This window comes from Oncorhynchus masou, chromosome 27 (genome assembly GCF_036934945.1).
Source record: "Oncorhynchus masou masou isolate Uvic2021 chromosome 27, UVic_Omas_1.1, whole genome shotgun sequence".
Lineage (NCBI taxonomy): Eukaryota > Metazoa > Chordata > Actinopteri > Salmoniformes > Salmonidae > Oncorhynchus > Oncorhynchus masou.
Window position 1 is genome coordinate 16,558,557 of NC_088238.1, and position 6,727 is coordinate 16,565,283.

Sequence of the window (6,727 nt, forward strand, 5' to 3'; positions counted from 1 at the left end):
TGTGTGTGTGTGTGTGTGTGTGTGTGTGTGTGTGTGTGTGTGTGTGTGTGTGTGTGTGTGTGTGTGTGTGTGTGTGTGTGTGTGTACCACGTAATAATAAAAGTATCAATAAAAAACACACGGTAAACCTGTTTGTGTGAAAGCGGGGCCTAATGTCTGTACTTGTCTTTTCACTGGCTTCTATTCCAGACCTTTGCCTCCTCATTCATGTTGTATTCATCGGTTGTTATGAGCCTTGCTCAATTCTGGGCATTGCTTCTTTTCCAAAGCCAGAAACAGTTCGCACAACAAAAGGCTATGTACGAAATGAACAAACTGACCGTAAAATCATAAATATCTGATCAATGTAATCATAGCCTATAGGCCAAGCCCTTAACGAACTGAGTTTTGTTGCTGAGCTGCCCTCTTGTGGCACAATCATAATACTGATAGTTAAATGTGCCACCTGGTGGAAGAATATGTATGTACTGTATATCTGCTACTAATATAAATGTTGCTTATGCTCTCTTGTGTTGTCTATTTTGGGGTGGACCTCTCAAGAGACAACCTGCATACAACTGAACTTTTTTCCAAAATAACCAGATTTTTCTCCCATCCAGGCTGGAATGGCTCGACTTTAATAAAAACAAATGGATGGCGCTCTCTTCAGTAAATATTTTACCTAACCGTCTCTGGACGCTAGAAAAAACAATAACAGTGAACCTCCCTATACCCAAAATAATCATTAAAACAAAGTGGGTAGCAGAGAACATGTCTATATCATTTACCATCACTTCTTGGACAGACCAGAGCCTTACATATGCAGTTTTAGAAACTGTTCTTTGTCCTTTAAGCATTACATGGCAACATGGGATTTTTGATAGCTTTTTATAAACATTTCATGCAATTCTACGTAATTTTACATATTAGCAGAATAGTTTATAATGCCATACAAATTACCAAAATGCAGTGGTGTAAAGTACTTAAGTAAAAATACTTTTAAGTACTACATAAGTTGTTTTTTGGGATATTGGTACTTTACTATTTATATTTTTGATAACTTTTACTTCACTACGTTCGTAGATAACTAATTTACTTTTTGCTTTTTCCATAAAATATATATTTTTTAAAGGACAAACAAGAAAAATAAGGAATTTGAAATGATTTATACTTTTACTTTGATACTTAAGTATATTTTTGCAATTACAATTACTTTTGATACTGAGTTAAGTATATTTAAAACGAAACACTTTTAGACTTTTACCCAAGTAGTATTTTACTGGGAAACTTTCACTTTTACTTGAGTCATTTCTATTAAGGTATCTTTACTTTTACTTAGGTATGACAATTGGGTACTTTTGCACCACTGCCGAAATTACAGACAAAGAATGGACAGAGATAGTCCTATGTGTTCATTTTATCATAAACTCAGCAAAAAAAGAAACATCCTCTCACTGTCAACTGTGTTTATTTTCAGCAAACTTAACATGTGTAAATATTTGTATGAACATAACAAGATTTAACAACTGAGACATAAACTGAACAAGTTCCACAGACATGTGACTAACAGAAATTGAATAATGTGTCCTTGAAAAAAGGGGGGAGTCAAAATCAAAAGTAACAGTCAGTATCTGGTGTGGCCACCAGCTGCATTAAGTACTGCAGTGTATCTCCTCATGGACTGCACCATATTTAACAGTTCTTGCTGTGAGATGTTACCCCATTCTTCCACCAAGGCACCTGCAAGTTGGGGGAATGGCCCTATCCCTCACCCTCCGATCCAACAGGTCCCAGACGTGCTCAATGGGATTGAGATCCGGGCTATTCGCTGGCCATGGCAGAACACTGACATTCCTGTCTTGCAGGAAATCACGCAGAGCACAAGCAGTATGGCTGGTGGCATTGTTATGCTGGAGGGTCATGTCAGGATGAATCTACAGGAAGGGTACCACATGAGGGAGGAGGATGTCTTCACAGTAACGCATGGCATTGAGATTTCCTGCCATGACAACAAGCTCCTTCTAATGATGCTGTGACACACCGCCCAAGACCATGATGGACCCTCCACCTCCAAATTGATCCCGCTCCAGAGTACAGGCCTTTGTGTAAAGCTCATTCCTTCAACAATAAACGCGAATCCAACCATCACCCCAGTGAGACAAAAACCGTTAGTGACGAGCACTTTTTGCCAGTCCTGTCTGGTCCAGCGATGGTAGGTTTGTGCCCATAGGTGACGTTGTTGCCGAGGTTGTCTGGTGAGGACCTGCCTTTACAACAGGCCTACAAGCCCTCAGCCTATTGCGGACAGTCTGAGCACTGATGGAGGGATTGTGCGTTCCTGGTGTACCTGTCCCGCAGTGTGATGTTCGGATGTACCAATCCTGTGCAGGTATTGTTACACATGGTCTGCCACTGCAAGGACGATCAGCTGTCCTTCCTGTCTCCCTGTAGCACTGTCTTAGGCATCTCACAGTACGGACATTTATTGCCCTGGCCACATCTGCAGTCCTCATGCCTCCTTGCAGTCCTCATGCCTCCTTGCAGCATGCCTAAGGCAAGTTTATGCAGATAAGCAGGGACCCTGGGCATCTTTCCTTTGGTGTTTTTCAGAGTCAGTAGAGAGGCCTCTTTAGTGTCCCTACATTTTCATAACTGTGACCTTAATTGCCTACCGTCTGTAAGCTGTTAGTGTCTTAAGGACCGTTCCACAACCATAATTGCTTATGGTTCATTGAGCAAGCATGGGAAGCAGTGTTTAAACCCTTTATAATGAAGATCTGTGAAGTTATTTGGATTTTTACGAATTATATTTGAAAGACAGGGTCCTGAAAAAGGGACATTTCTTTTTTTACTGAGTTTATTTCTCCAATGCCAAATCGGTGTGTCTTGTTTGCAACAAAACTGTCCCTGTTTGCAAATAATGAAATCTGAGACGTCATTAGGAATCTGAGCATGCTACTTCATTTAAGGATAGGCATTCGGTTAGCAGTGTGATTAAAGTTAGGTTTTAAATCACACTTTAAGAAGAGAAATTGTAGAAATACACTAGGTGTATGACTTTGTGGCTGTGGTAACTAGTGACGACCCTGTATAGGTGGCGCTAATAACTTTACATTACAGAGAAGTCGACTGTTTTTACCCGAGAACAAGATGGTTGTCAGGAGTAGTGCAGTAAAATCATAAGGAGACGTATTCTTGGAAAACGTGGGAGGAATGGAGGGAAAAGAGAGGGAGAGGAGGTCTAAGAGAGAGAGGGAAGAAGAGGGTGAGCTTGAGTCAGATAAAAATGGTGGGAAAAAGTAGATGGTTTGTTAAATAGGACTGATAGAATGTGTAAGCAGAGGAGCTGAAGACAGGAGGAGAAATGGAAGTGAATGAGGGTGAAGTATCGGAGGTGGGAGGTGTGGGGAAGTTATCTGGGACCGAGGTAGGCACCGAGGATCAGGAGAAAGATGAGTCTGTGACAGTAGGAGTGAAGTTTATGGAAAAAGTGGACTCTTGCCTTTTGGTTGATTCATTTGTGTTTTCACAGTGGGTGAAAAAAGAGTTGGGTAATGTGGAATCGGTGAGGGTAACCAGACGGGGTCTAGTTGTCAGAGGGAGAAGGCGCTCGGAGTAAAACAAATGGGGGCAAAGAACGTGAATTGTCTTGCTCTCAAGAAAAGGGCACCAATGAAAGGAGTGATAACTGGGGTAGCAGTAAATCTAAAAGTTGACCAGCTGAGGGGAAAGATTCCCGGTGTATGTGATGCTCGTCGTTTGACGTGGCGCAGACCGGGTGGGGAGTGTGGAAACAGAAGAGTCATTGTCTGTTCGTTTTAGTTTTGAAGTTGAATCTTTGCCCGACAAAGTGAAGTTAGGAGATATAAATGATCCTGTACGAGCCGAATACATTACGATGTCACAGGTGTCAAGCTTATGGACATGTGTAGGAGGGAGGGGCCAAGGTGTCCAGAAGGACATGAGACAAAGGAATGTGTAGTATTGGGGAAAGTAGTGGAATGTGTTAATTATAGGGGTGTCCATGGAGCTGGGGATCAGAAATGTCCTGTGCGAGAGAGGCAGGTTGAGGTCTCCAGGGTTAGAGTAGTGCAGAAGTTCTGAGGCAGTGAAGAAAGTAGAGGAAGATGGGTTAATGGGGAGGAGTGTTGAGACTAGTTTAGCTATACCAATACAGAGGGATAAGCCAAACAGTGGTATACGTTTCAGTAAGATTGGATTTTTAGCGTTTGTAGAAATTGTTATCAACTGTACTGCAGGGATGGAAGGGAAGCCCCAGAAAATGTAGGTTGTGGTGGCAGCTGCAGAGAGGTATGTGGGTGTGTGAGACTTGACATCAGAAGAGTTACAGGGTGTGTTAAGTGGTGATGTCCCATCCTTTCAGGATGATGGCATGAGGTAGGAATAAATACATTTAATTAGTGGAGTAGGGGGTGTTAACTTGATTTTATATGACTTTGAAATTAGTGAGTGTAGTGTTCGAAGGCAGGGTGTTTATTAAAACATTTGCCTTTTTCAAGCAATAAACACCCTGCCTTCGAACACTACACTCACATTCTGGTAGGTGGCGGTAATGCAGCAAATTGGATGCCAACCGCCGTTAAACCTCATAGAAGAAGATATTTTTACTCCAAAGGATCATGGGAACTTCCGTTTCAGAAGATAGCGATGTGCTGTCAACGTTTTACGGCTCATTCCATTTTGTGATACTGCAGGGAGGTGGATCGTGGCGTTTTAGTCTTTTGACTACATTTTTGGTCGTAAGACGCATCATTGTAACGTTAAGTGCATTTGAATTTTTGTTCCTCGAACATTTTATTTGATTCAGTTGAATTTACCCAGCTGTATAGTTGTGAATTATCTAGTTAATTTAGCTGGCTGTGTTGATATTACAAACGGCTAACTCACAGACACGATTTATTTTTTAACATTTTGTGAAATGTGCTTGGACAGCATGGAAACTGAAGTGAAATTCGAAGTACTGAAACCATGTTGCTCCAGAAGATCTGGTAAACTTTCAAAGTGCAGACTGAGGAAACTTCTCCATTTGAGTTCCAAGGAAGGCCTGAAACGGTGGCGCACCAACCTTGTCAAAGCCACTCTCAAAAAATACATTCGTTACGAACAGAAGAGGGTACTCGCTAAACTGGTCAACCAAGGACAACTTTTGACCGACAACGGCGAAGAGATGACGTATATGGGAATATACGAGAATATCGGCAGAATTACACGACCACTAGGCGCAATGGCGCCAAAGAACACAACCCAGTATCTGATGGACATTGTATACGACGACATGCACATCGACACCAGTTCCAACCAGTTCAAGTCGCACCCAGTTTCATTTGTTTCTAGCGCATCTCTTTCACCCAGTAGCGCGTGTGAAAGTTCGCTTGACTTTCAACAGAGGGACTTCGACGAAATGTATCTCCATTTTGGATCATGTTGATCAGTCTTGAACCAGTCTGGCAGAGCTGACCAATGCATTGACTCTAAACCTCGCAAACCAAGGTGTGCATACGGTTATTGTAAATAAGACCCTAGTTAATTACTGCCTGTATTTTTATTTTGTGAAAACGTTTTTAAATTAAACGTTAACAAATGTATTTTGAATTTCATTTGACTATGGTCTATTGCACAATCATGTTACATTTTGGGCTTTCCTTGTCCTCACAGCGACGCACCGGACGCTGCCTGTCAGTAGGGAGCGCTCGCTCGCCGCGTCGCTTCGGTGAAGTTGGGTCCACCGCTAAGGTATCCCAGGTAAACCTGCGTCACCAACAGGTAAACGTGGCAGGTAGTGGAGTCATCCAGGTTCAAGGTTCTATGGTGCAATTTGACTTCATTTGGTTGCATTTCATTGACCTCACTACAGGTGTAGTCTACTAGCCGATATGGAGTAATTTGCCTTTGGTCGACTTGGTTGTATACACAGTACCCAGATGTGTTCACGGCCATCTGCTGTATTTACTCTTGTGTGAGCCTTTTTCAGGTCTCTCCTACTTGCCTCCTACCTGACTGCAATCAGCTCGGCTGTTGCCAGATCGATGGACACATGCGGCTGACTGAGGAAGGAAGTAAGGTTTCAAGTCCACTTCACATGTAGTGTTGCAGTTCTAATGTACACAATGGGTAATACTGACTTGATTAGCAATCATGTTACCAAATGCAAGTTTGGGAAATATTCACTCATTAGATGTTACCCATAGCAAAGACATTCAATCCATTTTTGATTAATGTAAACGTTCATTTAAAAACATGTCGCCAATGACATCAGTGTAAATGTGTTGTATGTGTCTGGACATGTTGAGATCCTAACTTCCTAGTTAAATGCTCTTGTGAATAAAAGTCTGACATATTGCCACTTTGTTAATAGTTTTCTGTACTTTAAAGCTCTTTAGTGTCACTCTGCTTTCACATGTTGGTATTTCAACTGAAATGATGTGGCCAGAAATGTCTTTTTAGGAACTGATGTAGAATGCACATGGTTCAATTTCAAAATTTGGTTGTCAGCAGTTCTTGTTGGTCACTCAAGGCAGAACATTTTTTGGATTATGTCTAGCCAGCTATCTAGTGATTACTGACCGAAACCCCATTAATAGTTGTTTACAGCTATTATTACGACCAACATCGCCACCCTGTCAATGTTTAGATTTGCATCAAAATAGCTGTAAACTTATTTTCTCTGCCCAATGGCAAAATTAGTAGAATCGCAGACCTGTGAGCGACTGGCCCTCGAGTTCAGAAT

General features: G+C 41.8%; 1 long non-coding RNA gene across 1 annotated transcript; it reads left to right on the forward strand.

Moving 5' to 3' along the window:
- The first annotated feature begins 4,640 nt into the window (after positions 1 to 4,640).
- On the forward strand, positions 4,641 to 6,340 carry LOC135515679 (uncharacterized). Its single transcript, XR_010451840.1, has 2 exons — positions 4,641 to 5,490; positions 5,656 to 6,340. It is a non-coding gene; the product is annotated as an uncharacterized LOC135515679 (long non-coding RNA).
- The last annotated feature ends 387 nt before the right edge of the window (positions 6,341 to 6,727 follow it).